At 25.3% G+C, this 17,237-nt stretch overlaps 1 long non-coding RNA gene across 1 annotated transcript; it reads left to right on the top strand.

Annotated features, from left to right (window-relative positions):
• The first annotated feature begins 3,748 nt into the window (after positions 1-3,748).
• LOC129612731 (uncharacterized) lies at positions 3,749-12,929 on the top strand. The gene is made up of 3 exons (XR_008697273.1): positions 3,749-4,111; positions 4,189-4,717; positions 12,572-12,929. It is a non-coding gene; the product is annotated as an uncharacterized LOC129612731 (long non-coding RNA).
• The last annotated feature ends 4,308 nt before the right edge of the window (positions 12,930-17,237 follow it).

Genomic DNA, 17,237 nt, shown 5'->3' with positions numbered 1-17,237 from the left:
TTTACGAGATATATTTGTGTGACTATATGGTTAATGTTTAAATGATTTTAATGAGTTTACTTTTTAAACTTATATGTATACACATAGAGGACCAAGGATATTCTTTAAATGTTTACATTTTGATTTCCTTCATCGTTTTACTTTAGATTTAAAAAAAAAAACACTGAATACATTTAATTGGAAATATTCAGAAGATTATCAGCACGGTTATAGTTGAATAAATTTTATTGCAAATGCCAGGCAAAAAAAACAGAAGAAGAAAAATATTGTGAAAATCATGTTAAATGCTTGTTTGTTTTTTTTTTTGTATTCAACACAATTTATATAATAAAATCATGTTATAGACGAGTGTCAAGGTTTAATATAGCCCAAAAATGATTACATAAATTGCAATGCGAAAATATAGAACTGATCCTTCTCTATTTTAAACAAGAACAATAATATATTATCAATATAAATGTTTTCTTTAACAATTAGATTGATATTGTTTTCTATATATAAAAGGATATTTTCAGGATGTATATTATTACAAATGAAATTTTATTTGAATCGTATAGTAGAGAACAATATGCTATTAAATGTAATATATAAGCAATTTTTAATCTTTAAACACATTTTTATATTTTATATTGTCCTTAGATTGTTTTTCAATGTTAATGTATTATATTGTAAAGATTTACAAATTAAAATATAGTATTGCAAAATGATATTGTCACAGATATAATAAGGATTAATGAGATATGATAAGGATTAATAAATTAGGAAATGTATTTATTTCAGATTTAACAAATGCACACATTATTAAAATGAATAAGTTTTCTTACTTGCAAAGAGATTTATTAAAATTGAAAAAACAGTTTTATTGTTTGCGGCTTGCCATTTGAATTTCAAACATAGAAGCGGATATAAATTGAACTTGATCATTGGTTTTTCATCAAGTTGAACTCAACACCGTAATTTAAACTTTGGATAATAAGGTGTAGTGCCAATACAGTGGATATTCATTTTTCTTTTTTTTAATTAGAAAGCCGAGTTATTCGCTATGATTCTTAACATTGCAATTTTATATTAAAACGTTAAAATAAAGTTTTTATAAATTTTCCATCCCTTTGTAAGGGAGCACTCCAATTAGAACAAAAACCTTTGCTAACAGTGAAGTTATGACCAGTCTTCATAAAAAATTTTATGCACTTCTATTTTTATAGAAGAAACTAAACAACGAATACAATCCAGGACGAATCTCCCATATCACGCTACTATAAGTCAAAATTTTAATATTTTCACAAAGAGATACAGTATTAAAATTATAAAAGTGAAGTTTATATTAGTTTTCCTAAAAGAAAGAAAAAAAAACAAATGGAATTAAGTGATCTAAGATGAAAATGTTATCCTTTCCACATGAATTAATTCAAGTTATTCATTTTGTTATTTTTTTTTTTTTTTTGCTTCTTAAATTATTTTAAGATTATAGGGGAATAATATTATTATTACTTTAGGGATATTTTTTTTTTATTTTAATAATAAGAATTAAAGAAATTTATCCGAGATCCTTTAGATCTTGATGATTTCTCTTTTATTCTCTTCATTCATTCCTTTTTACTTTCTATTATAAAATTAATTTTAAATTAGTTATGAAAAAGTCCTTTAGAACAGAAGCAAACACACAAAAAAAGGAACTAAAAATATTCCTTTTCTTGTATTAAAAAAAATAATTTTCTCTCCTATTTAAAGGGAAAATGCTTATTGAATGAAAATTTATATAAGGATCCTTTGCATAATGGTTAAGGAATTCATGCGTCTAAAAAATAATTATTAATAACAGTAAAGTTATAGAATATTAAAAACGATGTCTATTGTTTTATTTTTGGATTTTTATTGTTTTTTTTTTTAATTTTGAAAGAAGTTTTATTGCATTTTTGAAGAGAAACAATAAATTTTACATTTTTTTTGTTATTACGTTAATAATTTAATTTTGTATGAAAATTAAAAACGAAAAATGAAAATAAAAAATTCAGTTTCGGATAAACAAAGCCAAATTAAAAAGAACAAATAGAATAGAAATTTTTATATTTCTGAGTTAAAAGAGAGAAACAAGACATTATATCTTTGACGGAGATCAGTACTCGTATAGTCGCAATAGCAGCATAGAGTAGGAATATAGATAGTTAACTCTGGTAGTGAAGTAACGTAGAGCACTTCTTCATATTTTATTAGGAAAAAATATTTTATAAAAAAAAAAATTTTTTTTCTTAAAATCAAAATTAAATTGTTTTTAAATTGACTACAAAAATATATTTGAAAATGTGTATAAAATAGCTTTTGTACTTAAAATTCTTAAAAATTTGAAAAGAAACCCATGTATTAAATTTTAAACATAAAAATTTTAAGCATTAAAATGTAAAATGAATAATGTAAATGGATGATTGCGATGAAATGGAAATTAATTTGTGGATAGGGGATTATTTGGGTAGCATTTAACTTTGATCTCTTCTTTTAAATTACCGTTTTCTTCTTTTTTTTTTTCTTTGTTTCTTCCTTGTTTAAATAAAGTTATTAAAATTTTTATGAGAATTTAAGACTTTATCGCAGAAAATACTAAAACGAAATGTTTAAAATTATTTAATAATCTTTTGTAAACATTTCTCATAAGCAGGACTGTTTTATCTAAGTTGTGTTTAGAAAAAAAAATTGAAGCATCTCTTATAGTGCAAATTCGGAAGCTTTATACCATTTTATTACCAAAGAAAATATAGACCTTAAAAAATGTTAAATCTTACAATGTATTAGGGTCTAATACGTATTTTCAATGAGTTGATTGAACTTTAAGCAAATTAAAATTTAATGAAGTATTAACAGAAATTTTTTTTTGGAAAATTTCTTTAAATTTGATATAATTTATTTATTGTATAATAATTTTTATAAAGCTTGCATTACGTTATTATACTTTAAAAGGTTTAAATTTTGAAAAGACAAGTAAATATTTTGTGAAATTGTTGCTGTTAAACTATAATATTTCTCTTTAAAATTTAAAAATAATTGTGAATTTGTAAAATATCAAAAAGCAAATAAATTTTCAGCTTTCAAAATATGGAACTGAATTACAATATCATTGAAATTGTGAAAAAACTTTTGAGTTCAAAACTTTCTTTATACTGGACTTCATGTTTAAATTTGCGGAAACAAGTAAAAATTTTATAATGAAAAGTGTTTATGAAGAGGTTCTCTTGACTTCATTTAATTTTTCATCATTAAAAATAATTTAATAAATTTTTTTTCTATTTTTTTTTTTTAATTTTATTCTCGCATTTTAGGTATTTAAAGATTTTTTAAACATAAAATTCCATTTTTCGTTCTAGATTCAACTACAATATTCTATTTTTGTACATTTTTATTAAAAATAAATTGATCTCAAGGATATTGGAAAACAAAAAAGCAAAACTATATAAAATCAAATTATTTTTTGTTCTTTTCTCACTTAATATAAAATGAAGAATATTAAATGGAAATTAAGTAGGACATCATTGTTATACTGTATATGTGATGGAGTATACACAACGCTATGTTTATTATAGGTATTCGAAAGCTACCGAATAAAATTGGTTTTAATAATAATTTCTTATTAACCCAGATATTTATAGAGCAGAGATTAAATTTATTAAAATGGTATTCACTTTTTGTTTTTTTAATTTTCTGTTTTTAATTGTTATTGGTTTGTTTTCAAATTAAAAATGCTTTTGAGTACAAGATGGCCAATGGATATTTTAATTCAAGACGGTAAAAAAAATTTTGGCATACAATTTAAATAAAGTTGGAGGAAACGGTAATGTGTATAATTAGTGTGCTAACTCATAAAACAAGTTATGCGGCTTTTCAACGGAGCAACAACACAACCCTACAAAAAAATTTAATTTCTACAAGGAGATCTGGAGCAAATTATGCCTTTCTTAATAAATATATTAATATTGAACATACCGGAGTCTTGTACGGTAGCTAGGGTGGTCTTTATTTCCAAGAAGCGAAGGTGCAATACGACGACAAAATCCTTCAGACAAATTGGATTCCATGTTTTTTTTTGAATGCAAGATCACAAAAAATACTTTAATTAAAGATGGTAGCTAACGAATTTTTATTAAATGTCATTTAAATAAATATTTGAGGAAAAATGTTATGACCACCATTGTTTTACAGCGGAACCACAAAATAACTTACGAGGCTCTTCAGCAAAGCAGAGTGTACGCAACAAAATTCTTTAAAAACTAAACTTAGTAAGAGTAGACTATTGAATACCTGAGGAGGCGTCGGCAAAGAATAGTATTTCACTAGTACTAATACAAAGAGAGCTGGAGCAAATTATGCCTTTCTTAATAAAAATAAAAGTTGTGGCAGATGACTAGGGTTGTCTTTATATCCATGGTGGGGAAGGAAGAACATAGTGTCCAATGCTTTCAGACGAATTAATGCTACATCGCTTTTATGAAGGTGATGGAGAAGATAATAGACAAATTTTATCCAAATCTCGTTGCTGGTAAGGAGGTCGCTGAGCGGTTGTCAGGATGCGTATCGGGGAGGAAGAGCAAGGAACAGAAACTGCACTGTTCCGGTTTATCAAACAAAAGCGGGCGGGTGGAGTTTTACAAATCTCTTGTTATAAATCTGTAAATTTACAAGCCTGAACTCAAGCCTGAGGTTAAGAGAATGTTCCCAAATTTTTTATTGGGTAAGTTTTTATGAATTTATGTTTAAATTTTCTTTATATGGGTGAATTTCAAGTTGATATTTTTCATTAATATATCTGTAACTTAGATTTTTTTGCTTTATTATAAAACGATTTATTAATTAAAGTACATTTTAAATTTTAAACGAATCCTAAGTTCAAATTTTTCCCAAAAAAATTTAAACTAAACCCTACATCTTTCCCGGCAATAATACTTTTCCTTCTGAATTTTTCAGTATAAGCAGTTTTTAATTTATATTTAGGTTTTCTTTTGTATTTAATCATTATGTTGAAGTAATGAGAAATCAATAACAAGATCTTAATAATTATAAATTTTTTTTTCTGCATAAATATGGAAACCTCTTCAAAAATTAAGCAGAAGAAGAGAAGAAATTAATTAAATTGTTAATTGAAATCATCATAAATTTGTTTTCTTCTTTTAATGTTCTCTTCCACTTTGTGTGACGAAAAAATAGATGAATTTTTGTTTTTTTTTTCAATTATTTTCTTCCGTTTCCCTATTATTTTCACTCAGTAGACACTTGCAATTGCATCCATATTATAAAAATCATTGATTTTTTAGCATCATATTTTTTTGAATCTCATTTCCAGTACTTAAATTACTTAAAATGAGAAAAACAGATAAAGAAAAGCACAAAAATACACAATAGATAGGAAACAGAGAATTAAAAGCACATTTTCTTTTCATCAAGCTCTTAATGATTCCGGTACTCTATACTCTGTATGTACTCCATTTAAAATATTGTATTGTCATTTCATCGGTACACACATCATCACTTATATATCACTCCATTTTATTTCATATATCATAATTATTCTTTACCTGGTGTACGTAGCTAGGAAAATTTTAAAAGTTTTCATGCCCAATTCCATTTTCAAACGTAACTCATTAATAATATTAAAACAAAGATACGACTAAGTTAAATGCACTTTTATAGAATTGAAGCCAAACAACTATACGAGGTAAATTATGTAGGATTTATAATTAGAAAAGTTATGTATGTATGTACATGGTAAAGAAATCAAATTCGAATTATAATTAATGAGCATGTATGTTTTTGTCAAAAAATCAAATAAACTATATACGCATAATACAATCAACATGACTGTATTTTGATCTATTGCAAGCGTTTCTTAAAAAATTTTCATATAACATTTTGACTTTATTCAGGCAAGAATGTTTATTGAAAATTTAAACACTTATTAAAAGAAAATTAAGAAATTTAGCAAAAAAACAGCCTTTTTGCAATTTTAGGTTGGAAAATACTAAAGGAGGAATTGCGAACTCCAGTCGATGTATTAGAAATATTTGTACATTTTTCTCATTCATTATAAAATGTCCTAATGCATACAATATACGAGTACATACATCAAAGAAATATAATTGAAAATCAATTAGTTTGTCAAAGAAATTTGGAGTAGTTTAGTGGGAACTACCATTTCAAGTGCTTGGAAAATAAGAAGTACTAGATTCTTGCTTTGTTACAAATGGTCGCTTATAATTTTTCTAATCTTACATAAATTGTCGATTACATTCAATTATAATCGATTCATCTACAACCATTCCGAGTCATCTCATCTTCGAACCAATAGCAATTATTGATTTTTGTCACTAGGGTAACCCGTATAATAATTTTTGACAAAGAGTAAAACTATCATACATATTTTCACCAATTTCCTCAAAAAAAAAAATCCAAGGATTGCGGATTGTCTATGTCTGTAGTAGATGGTATCCAAATATTTATAAATTTAAATGAAAATTCCTTTTGGAACTTAAAAAAAAAAAGCAAAAAAATTTAAACTAAAAAAATTTTCAAAAATCCCAACATTCTAATGAAGTTTTAAATTTTTTTTATTTTTTTATTTATTTCTTAAATTTTTGTCCTTAAAAAATAATATCCTTATTAAAGTCAAAATTGTTATTCATTATGATTATGATCTGTGTTGAATTCAATATGCCATAAGCAAAATTGTACAATGAACTCAATATATGTACAATGTTGTTATACATATTAAATGTGTGTGTGTGTCTACTATAATGCGAACTTGTTGGCTGTATTTTATTCATATATAGGTAGATATAGCTGAATATTATGGAAATCCTATACACGTAATTGCAGAGAATGATTTTATGCAATTTCATACGCATTACTTTATAAATTTGTACAAAAGACAATGAATTTTGTTCATTTCTATATTATCATATAGTGAAGAAAGTACGATATAATTCATACAATCATTCAAAAATTTAAAAAAAATTTAGATATAAATCTCAGAACATTACGATTAACGCAGATGCTTGCTGGTTTTGGATGGTTTGGTAGCTTTTGAGTTAATGAGGGAAATCATTTTCGATAATTTTGAATTTCTAAATTTAGCTTGAAATTTGGGAAAAGTTTACTTTAGAAATAAAATATAAATTACTTTAGAATTAGCAGTATATGAATCATCAACCACAGAGTGGATTGGACATTCTTTCGTCCGAATATTCATATATTTCTTACCTTTCGTTGTCCCTCCTTATTAAATTCAATCGGAGGGTTTTAAATTTTCTTCCTCAGAGTTCTTAAGTACGTAATACTAAATTTCACTCCCAAAAACCCTCAATTGTTTTGTAATTTTTCGAAAATTTGCTACCTATCGTTAATATATCCAATCACTAGTTATCCTTTCATTCTTCATCTTGTAATTTTTCAACTAATGTGATGATAAAGATCTCTGCTTACCATGACATTTAAGGACAACCATCCTTGTTATTAAAATTGGTAAAAAGAATGATGTGAAAGTCTTGTATTTAATCCATAATAGTGATTATAATTATATTTATAGTTCTAAATGTATTGAGATATCCAATTATAAAACATTTTTACTCTTAATGCATAATTATAGAAGAATTTTGGTATTAATGGTTTTTATTCCACATCTACATGACATTTATTTCTATCGAAGTTAAAATGAGAATTTTATTGATTTTATATCATTGAATTTCTATACAATAGTTCATTTATAGAATTTAATTGTCATTATTAGAGCATATTTATTAAAATTTAGGAATTGAATTTTTAAAGCAAATAATTGAGAATTTTATTATACGTACAATAAAGTTGGAATTAAGGAATTTTTATATTTGAAATTTTGAATTTTCATTCTTATGAGTTTCTTTTTTTTATAATTTTGTTCCCATTTGATATTTTGAATTTATAATGATGAGCTCAGAATATGTACTTGTATAGATTGATAATATATTGATAATTATGATGTTCAAATATTGTATTTAATGATTATTTTTAAAAACTTTTTAAAAATTTAATATTGTATTTAATTTTTTATATTAATTATCAATAGTATGGAAAAAAATTATTATTGAAAATTTTAACTTTAATTTTTGAATTGTAGCTAACGAAAAATAGCTAACTACCGGGAGTTTTCTGCTCTGTTGTCCTGGTTATAAAACCATATTTCCTATTAGGGCTAACATTTAAAAAGCTCGAATCCAAATCTTGGGTCTAGCAATATTTTATTAAGTTTATATTAAGTTTTTTTTCGGGAAAAATTGATTACATTTTTACTTGCGTCTTGTAAATTTTAATCTTTTTCCAATTATTTTTTATATTTCACAATTTTCCTGTTTTCCGCATAAAATTGCAGGTGCATTAAACTTTTTAAATCAGAAAAAAAGGGTCTTGTAAAAAATAAAGAGAAAAACAATCATTACAAAAATAATTCAATCGTAATTAAAAATATGAACGAAAAAAAATAAAATAATAATCGACGGGCTAAGAAATAATAAAAATCGTTGCTGCTGCACCCACCTATCGTCATCGTCGTCAATTATTGTTAAAAGCAAACAAAAATAATCACGTTTTACAGTTCAAAATATGCCTTTAAGCTTTTTATTTCATACTTTACAGTATTATATATAAATTTATCGTCATCTTGTACACAGTATGGCATGTAATGAAACCCAAAAGCAAAATAATTACAGAATAAAACAAAAATTCTATATACCTTTACATTGTGTAAAACATATTAGACTTAAAATACAAGACAAAAAACACAATTGATTAAATAAAGTGTAATGAATATAAATGGAAAATGTTGAAAGTCATTAAAATAATATGGTAAGAATTCACATAAATTGAAATTATATCAATACGTGGTTACTTCCCTTTAAGCCACTGCAAACTTTATGTTCATAAAAATGCAAATATACAAGTTAAATAATGCACACCAACCCGAAAAACAGTGTTTTCCAATAAAGGCGATAGTGATGCATTTTTTTTAATGAAAAATACAAAAATAAGGAAAATTATTTTTCCTCTCTACTTTTTTTTAATCAATTCAAAAATTTTCCTTAAAAATCTTTCATTTTATAATTGAAAACGCAAGTTAAGTAAGTAAGTAAATATAATATTAACGATTTTGTATCTTGAATCTTGAAATATAGCCGAAGGATAATAAAAACAATAATAAAGATTAACAAAAAAATAAAATTTCAATACAGGGATAATAGAAAATTTAATATTATGATCTACGTATATAACATTAGAGTAAAAGCACAAAAATATAAAAAAAAAAACAATTAAACATCAAAAAGATGAGGAACAAAATGATTTTTTTTTTTCATTTTAATCCCTGACTAGACGCAACGTATTTAACAGTAAAAATGTACAAATAGAAAAGAAAAAAATAGGAAAGTTGTATTAGAGAATTGGAATACAAATGTGTTGGTGAAGCTCTGGCTTTCTCTCTCCACAATTTTGAAGCAATTATTTAAACTCTCATATAGGAAAACAGAAAATTTGTAGGACTAATAAACTGCGAAGTTCTTCAAGAATCCGATTTAAATTAGGATTTCGAATTCATTATAATTTAATAAAATGTTACCCCCCTTCCCCTCCCCACTATTAGAACTAATCCAAATTTCTCAGAAACCGAATAAGTACACTTTCATTAGCATTTGCTAAATCCATAGCCCATTGAAAGAAGTGAGACCAAAGAAGTCTCTGCTTGGAATTTGTCCGTGCTGGAGAACAACATAGTTCATGACTCATCGTTGCCTCTTTCTCTGCGTCATAGCAGTCTCCATTGAGATCTTTTGCCCATTCTACTTGTTTTCTCGATAAACAGATATCATCCGGCGCCGATATCACTTTGATTAGATATCCTTGTGCAAAGCAAGTCTAGGTTTAGTATCGCGCAAGGAATTTGATACCTAAAAATAACAGTAGTCTATGGGCAGTTAGAGGCATGAAAAGTCTAAAGGGTGGTTCCAAGTTAGTCCATTTTACAATTCCTCGTAACTCCTCTGTATCATTGGAAGATTATGTCGTATAATGAATTATACGGCAGTTTACAGTGCATATTTGTAATATTCAATTCCAAGCTAGATAACAACCGTCCTGTGTATTTTAAATTTCATAGCTTCTTCTTAAACTCACACTTGTGTGATGAATGTACCAATATTTAAATGAAAATCGAAAAAAAAATATTATTGAAATGCTTTAGCTATTTCTGGCTATTCTCATTACAAAGTAAAATTAAAAAAAATATTGCTGTTGTTGCACAAAAGGGAAATTTTTATGTATCGATTTTGATAATTTAGTCATAAAAAAATACCACGCATACAACAACAAAAAAAAATAATGCTAATCCTATAAAAAATTACAAAAACAGGAGAAATAAAAACGTTTTATGCATTGTGTTTTCTTTATTTTTTATTGTTTTTTTTTTTGTGTAAATTGTGCGCAATTAAATTGAACAATAGAATTCATAAGGATAACGTCATTATTTTGTTTATCGCGCTATAATAAAAAAAATTTGCATCAATAAAAGAAAGAAAAATTTGTGTATGTGCTAAAAAAAACCGGCTGTTATTCCTTTATTTTACGATACTTTAAAAAAATCTAGAAAAATGAGAGTATAATTTTTTTTTTTTTATTTGGTAAAGAAATAATTTTTAAAATTACAGAATTTTATTGATTTTATAGAAATTACGATTTTATTTTGAGTTCAAATATATTGTTTTTTTATTGTCAATGGAAGATTGACGTATGGAATTCGTAACGTAGTCAAAAAAAAATCCAAATTTGAGCTTCCTTTCTTTTAAAAAAAGAAAAGTGATTTAGGTCAGGTAATCAAGCCATTTGCTATGTTCTCTACCATATTCTTAACGTTTTGCTATTGTTGATTTCACAAATTCTTTTTTCATTCCTTATAGTGCTTGCTGAGTTTCTCTCTCTTATTGGGGAATTCAAGATTAATACAGGGAATTACAAGTGTTGTTTCAGAAAAATTCCAACAAGTAGTAAAATAATTGCGTAGCTAAATTGTGAGCGTAGTGAAATTTATATATAATTCTAATGTTATATTTTTAACTCATCAGTACTACTAGTAGATAGTACTGATATGCCTCTTCGGTACCTGTCTGTGATAAGATTTATAACTGGGCACTGTTTGATTAGCGAACACGCCAGGGGGATGTGACGCCTGGCTAACGATCTTTATACAAAGTGGAGCCTTCATCTTCTGAAGCCGTAAGTTCCTTGGGCTCTATTTCTTTTTGAAAATTGTTGACCTGTTGATTTTAAATGTCAGGTATTTAAATTTTGTTATAAAGGACTCGGGGATGTTCAAGCGAAAGGCGGGATATTGAGATCCAGCGTTACCACAGTGTGACTACCTAGCCTAAATATATCCTTTGATAGCCGCATTAATCTAATCTTTCCTAATTTAGGACTAGATATAAATACGTAGTGAAACCTTTATATAACGAAGTTTTGTGAGTTCGCATTAGTTCAGTTCACTATATAAGGAAATTTCATAATAGAAGGTGCTGTTAAGACCGTGATTTTTAATTCATGTTAAGAAATTCTGCTGTTAAATTAAGTTTTTAAATTTCCAAAATTTTAATTTTCGAAATGTGAATTAAGATTTATGTAAATTGCTAAAATTTGAAAGATTTAAAATCCAATTCTGAACCAAATTGAACACAATATTACTATTTTGTAAAAATAATATTTTATGCAATTCCTTAACAAAAATTTATTTATTTTTTTTTGTATTTTTTTTTTAATGCACTTCATTTAATATAAATTATGCAAAAACTACGGTAAATGCATCATTATTTCATATCAAAAAAACAAAATACATACTATTATAAAATTCAGGGAAATTATTTACATACTTATATATATAGGGTAAATGAATTTTCGGTGATGTACGGTTGTACATAAACTCAAAGTACCTAAAGTGTATAAAATATTCATTTAAAATTACAATAAAAATTGAGAAAAAGATTTTAAAATTAAATTATTTCAAGCTATCAAAATCACTTTATTGTTGGTATAAAAAATACGAACACAAACACAGTTGAATTGTATACAAAATAAATATGGCAATAAAAATAACAAGAAAAAAAAACAAATGAAATTGATGCAATTTAAAAAATTGTGGGAATAAATAAATAAAATTATTGTGAATTGCAAACTGATGTAAAAACAAAGGAGAAAAAAATAGCAAAATCGAAGAGTTTCGTGGTGGGATCAATCAAAAGATTTACTGTTACGATTTAAAGGGATAAAATATCCTGAAATAAGAAAAGGAAAACAAAAAAAATTTTTTTGAAAGAAATAAGGGAGAGGGTGCCAATATACGATTTTAATTTAATTTTTTTTTTTTTGTATTTTTCGAAAAATATATTTTTCCTCGCATTAAAATTTAATGATTTGGAATGATGCTGTTTCCTTTGTTTTTTTTTTAATTTACTTTAATACTTTATTAAAATGATTTTTTTTTAAATTTGGTTATAAAAATTTTTGTTTCTTTTTATTTCAGTAACGCTAATGGACGGTATTGAAAACTAATGTAGCTGACACCAAGAGTGTTCAATTCAATATTGAGATACATAAAAACGAGAATTTTATTCGAAAATGGTGTGAAAGGCTTTAGAGTTACCTATCAAATTGTAAGCAGCACTCCGAATGTTTCGCGTTCAAAAGTGATATAAAAGAGGTTAGTAGTCTACTTGATTTACCTCTACATGATGAGGCGTGTCTCTATGCAGATGATCTTGCAATAATTTTTAAGGCTTGGAGTTACCAAAATATGAAAATATGGAAATCAAGACATCAACAAGATTTTTGATTGGATGTGCCACAGGCTAACAGTAAACATAAGTAAAACAATAAATATGTTGTTCAAAGCCTCAGATGAGTAAAATATATCGATATTACTTAATAGTAACAGGATTGAAAAAGTTAATAACTTGAAATATTTAGGTGTGATGGTATATAAGGATTCAAACTGGTCTCTTAAAATTGAAGAAACAATCGAATAATTGCTGCTATCTTCAAAATAATAAACCATAGGATACCTTTTAAATTCAAAAAATCCCTTTACTATACCATGTTCCATTCCACAACAAAATATTCAATTCTGATATGGGATAACACTGCACATGGAAACATTAACGCTCTACAACGTATTCAAAATAAATTGATAAAAAATCTGTGTAAGTATGATCTTAGAACTGCAACAACATTTATAAATAAACAATGTGATATACTACCTCTTACATTGTAGGTAAAAAAATTCAGGTATATTAAATTCACGATGTGCTTACAAACAACATCAACACTAACTCAAAGCTATGTTATAAAAGAGAAATTCATAATTACAACACAAGAACAGCTTATAATTTTCGAGTTGAATCGACTGCGTTTAGAGAATCGATATATAATGTAGTAAAAAACACATACAAGAGTTTACCTGTCGAATTCAAACCATTTAGTTTGAGAGCTTTTAAAAAGAAAATATAATGAGTGCTTTAATGATATGACATAACTATGTACTTAGTATAATTTACTTTTAAAAAATTTTGTTATTCTTATAAGTTCTTGTTCTCTTTGTTTCTTTAAACTCTAGAAATTTATTATGCAATTCTACGACAAAAGCTCAAAAGTATTCAATTTTAAAAAAATTTCAAAAAATATTCGTCCACCGAAATTTTGATATAATGGTCTTCGAACTCCACAAATTTCATTCATAAATTCAAGAATTTTCATTCTACCTTAAATTTTTCAAACAATTATTTATTTTTCCATATTTAAATTAAAATGTTAAACAAATTTCATTTACTTTATCATATTTTTGTACCAATTTATTTAATATTTTTCTCAAATTTAGAACAAAAACCAAAACAAAAGCAGAAAGTTTACAATAATTTACAAAATTTCTATGAATCCTTTTCATTATAATCCTTTCACTTTCCGAATAACACAGAGAAAAAATCATATTATTTGCATTTTGTATTTGATTTTTTATGTAATCTATCAACAACATTTTTTTTATTTTTTAGTTAGTTTTCTAATACCTCTAGGGTAAAAAATGTAATTTTTTCGTTTTTTATTATTATTATTTCCTTCAGCTCTATTTCCATAAAATAACTATAAAGATAGAAACACAATCACATAATCTTCACAGAGAAAAATTAAAAGAAAAAATAAGTAAAAAATAAAGGATATTCAAGCAAGAAAACAAAAAAATTACGATAACTGAATTTAATGAAATAAAGAATGTGTATTGAAACAAAGAAAAAAGGCAAAAATAAAAATTCTGTGGATAAATTGTAAGGATGTTATAAAAAAGAAAGAGTACAGAAGTCGTGCACAAAACATAAAATATTTTAGAGCTTATAATTTCTTCCTTATTTTATTTTGGTATGCGAGTAACTAGTATTTGTGTTTTGTAGTGTGTATAGCGAGTGGTAAAATTATAAAAAAAAAGGAACAAATAAATAATCAAAAACCTCTATTCTAAGTATTGAATTATTTGAAATGGAGAAAGAAAGAAAAGTTTGAAAAAGAAAAAAAAATTGGAACAGTTGTACTTGCACCATACTGTTATACGTTTGGTATGTTGATTGTTAAAAGAATTGAGAGTATTATCCTGGGAATACTATAAAAAAAAGAAAAATAGGGAAAAATAAAATAACGTTTGCCTTTTTTTTTTGTTTTTTCCTTATTCAACATGATGTTTTGTTACCTTAAGGCAATCGATTCGTTTCAATTTATTATTATGATTATTGTGCACAAACTATAATATGTACAGATATACAATTTTCCAAATCAAAAATAGGAAAAAAAAGGACTCAGTATAATAATAATAATAAAGAAATGCAAGAAAAAAAAATATGTTAAATTCTAAAACGTAAACTGATTCCTATATTCTATTATAATAAAGAATAAGTTTTGAATATTACTATAGGGTATCCCATAGGTGTTATTCCTTTATTTTTGTTTTTATTATTTTTTGTACTCTAGTTGTTATTACATATTATTTCACCTTTTTTTTTGGTTCGTTGTTTCTTGAGAATTCTGTCTAAATTTATTTCTATTGGTGAATAAAAGAATAATTTCATATCACTTCATTTAACAAAATACTTATGGTGTATATAACAAAATACTTATGTGTATAATATTTATGTATTCAATTTTCAATAAAAATATTTCAATGCAAATATTGATGTGTGTGGAGATGTTCGGAAAGCTAGGGTAATACAATTTTCAATTATACAAGATCAAATTTCATTTAAATTAAACTTTATTATTAAGTTTTCACAAAAAAAAAATTTACTTATCTTTCGATTTTGCTATTGCAACCAGTTTATGCGAATACAGATTAGAATTTAATAATTTTATCGAAAACCAAAATAAAAGGAATAGAATGACACAGCTACCGCATCTTTTTAAAAAAAATACTAGTGAAATAAGCTTAAATTGTGTTTAATTAAATTAATATAACTGTTTGTACCTACATCTATTTTTTGTTGATTTCAACGAATTAAATTAAAATTATTTTCAAAAACTCAAGAATCTTCAAGATCAAATTTATTCATGTTTTCATTTCGAAATAAAATAAAAATGTTATACTTAACATACTAGTCGTTTTAAAATCTATTTAAGGATCATGTTCGACGAACATTAATTTTTGTATGAAACATATATCGAACATGTTCGGTTGCACTAAATTTTTCAATTTAATTCAATTTAGTTATGCTTGTCTGGCAACATGTTTTCTTCCTAGACAATTACTTTTTCTCACTTCTAGAATACGAAATTTTGGGACAATTTTCTATATGAACAAGTTTAATAAAAGTCTATCAATTATTTTATTATGAATGAAAGTAAAAGAACACTTGTTATAGAAAAATGAAAGTATAATATGTAAGTAAAGAATTGAAAAATCCTAAAGTTCATGTACCCTTTCAAAAAATTATGCCACAACACCGGTGCTTTTATTTTGTATTATTTTTTCGTTTTTCAATTTTTATATTATGTGGAATAAAAATAAAAGGGATAACAAGGATATTTTTTATATATTATATAATACTTTATATTCCTATTATATATTTTAAAAATAGAATGAGAATAAAGGAACGTTTAAGAATGTGTAAGCGCTATGACTATGTATAAGCAAAAATATGCATAAATACAAGTATGTATAATGTACCTACATAAATTTTCTAGGTTATGGCATTATTATAATAATAAAGTTGTATTGATATCCTTTCTATTTTATAGAAAAATTGTATATTTTATTTCGTTCCTTTCTTCTTTTCCTTACTTATGGTGGTTCGTTTATTTTTCGTTAGATTATTTTTACAATTTGATATCATATTTATTCCTATTTTATTCCTTGTGTTTGAAATTATTAAATAAATAATATGCACATAATCTCATAAACAGAGATTGTTATACATATGTATAAGCATTTTAGATAATAGTAAATAATATGCTTTCTTTATCTTCATATATGCTTTCTATATGCTTCAATATCGCATTTGTTGAATATTATTTTACATTTGATGCTATGCACTCAAAAGTGCATTTTAATATTCACTTAATATTTTAAAACAATAAAGGTATTAATAATAAATTTTAAATTTTATTAAAATTTTGTATGGTGGGTCAGTTGGGTGACGTGGTCGTTGGAGCACAATTAGGAAAAATGTGTTGTTTTGCTACAAATACAGTCGTCAACAGGCCGGCATTGATAGGAATTAAATAGGGAGGAATATAAAACAGTATGCTTAAATAAATCACCGTCTCTAAAGAAAAAGACCATCTACACTGTGTAAATATTATGTAGAATTCATAATTATTGTAGTTTCCTTGTTATTCTACTCTAAAACGACAAAATTTAAAATTTTTTTCCAAACTACAACTTCAATTTAAGTCATATTAATTTTGTTAATTAATGTATTAAAATTCTCTAAAAAAGTTAATAAGAATTTTAATTTTTTTAATAATTCCAGCAATTTTAACTTGTACTTTCAAATAATTTAAACCAATACCCACATACTTTAAAATATTAGCTAAAATCAAAAATATTTTTGTAAATTTTAAATTAAAATTTTGAAATTTTTAATAAAAATTTAAACTATAGGAAAAATCAAAAAGTATACACACATATGGTGCTTCCGTATACCTATCCAAACAAA

Source organism: Condylostylus longicornis, unplaced genomic scaffold, assembly GCF_029603195.1.
Source record: "Condylostylus longicornis isolate FDR11 unplaced genomic scaffold, ASM2960319v2 ptg000076l, whole genome shotgun sequence".
Lineage (NCBI taxonomy): Eukaryota > Metazoa > Arthropoda > Insecta > Diptera > Dolichopodidae > Condylostylus > Condylostylus longicornis.
Note: the sequence above shows the minus strand (reverse complement) of the source record. Positions and strands in the feature narration are given on the sequence as shown.